This window comes from Chinchilla lanigera, unplaced genomic scaffold, assembly GCF_000276665.1.
Source record: "Chinchilla lanigera isolate Chin_1 unplaced genomic scaffold, ChiLan1.0 scaffold00029, whole genome shotgun sequence".
In the NCBI taxonomy this organism is placed as follows: domain Eukaryota; kingdom Metazoa; phylum Chordata; class Mammalia; order Rodentia; family Chinchillidae; genus Chinchilla; species Chinchilla lanigera.
Window position 1 is genome coordinate 3124738 of NW_004955430.1, and position 988 is coordinate 3125725.

General features: G+C 60.1%; 1 protein-coding gene across 3 annotated transcripts in view; it reads left to right on the plus strand.

The window, feature by feature from the left end:
- Positions 1-328: 328 nt before the first annotated feature.
- Positions 329-988, plus strand: part of Prkcd (protein kinase C, delta) — a 26792-nt gene continuing 26132 nt past the window's right edge. For all 3 annotated transcript variants that reach the window (XM_013515681.1, XM_005387365.2, XM_013515682.1), the window contains exon 1: positions 329-419. The gene's annotated coding sequence lies outside the window, so the exon portion shown is untranslated. The remainder of the gene's footprint in view (positions 420-988) is intronic.

Here is a 988-nt window from a genome sequence, read left to right on the forward strand (position 1 = left end):
CCCGGCCCGGCCGACCCGCGCGGCGCCTCCTCCTCCTCGCCCTAGCTCTCTTTCACTCTCGAGGTCTTTCTCCCCGTCTCCGGGCTGGGCGTGGCTCCAGTCTCTACCATCCCCCTTCCCGCCCCGCCCCTCCGAGCCCCCCCTCGGACGGCCCCCGTCTGCTGTCTGCCCCAGCAGCCCCCCAGACGCCACCCTCCTGGGGGCCCGAGTGAGGGGCGGGGGTGGAGACGGGGCGCCCTGCTGGCCGGCGCCTGCTGGCCGGCGGTGGAGGGAGAGGAGGTGAACACCCATCACCACCTCTCCTGCCTCCCCGACTCCCTCTTTGTAGGTGAGGGGAGAGCTCCGCTGAGCACCCCAGTTGAGCTTGGTGAAGAGGATTTAGTGTGAGCTGAGGAGTCCTCTTCTCGGGCCCACCCGTGGTATGCACAGACCCTTCTCCTGTGCTGTGGATATGTTGTGTGTCTCTGTCTCCTGTGTTTTCACCGTGGGACTTGCCCGTGTGTGCGTCCTCTCACATCTGTGGCTTGCCTGTGTCTTTTGTATGTCCTGAGCTTCTATGTATGTCCTTTGCAACTGTGTGTTACGTCTTGGTGTGTTGTCTCCGGACTACCGGCTTTGTGTCTGGAGGCTCCTGTGTTGCACTCTGGGTCTATCATGGTGACCAACTGGCCCTGAATACATTAGAGTTTTTAATTGTGGGAACCCCTGTTGTTGGATTGCCAGCCCACCAGGCTGATTGGGTGTATTTGTATGAGAGAGAGAGGGAAAGAGAGAGGAAAGAGAGAGAGAACTCACATTGGATTCTTCCTCTCCCTCTCCTTGTGCCCCTACGCTGCTGACCAGGCTGACCTGGTCCAGAAGAAGGGGACTGGTCCCTTGAGTTTCCTCATTCCTGTTGTGGACTGGGCTGAGGTGTAGTGGACAGGCCGGCAGAGGGCAGCTTTGTGGCGTGTGTGTGTGTGTGTGTGTGTGTGTGTGTGTGTGTGTG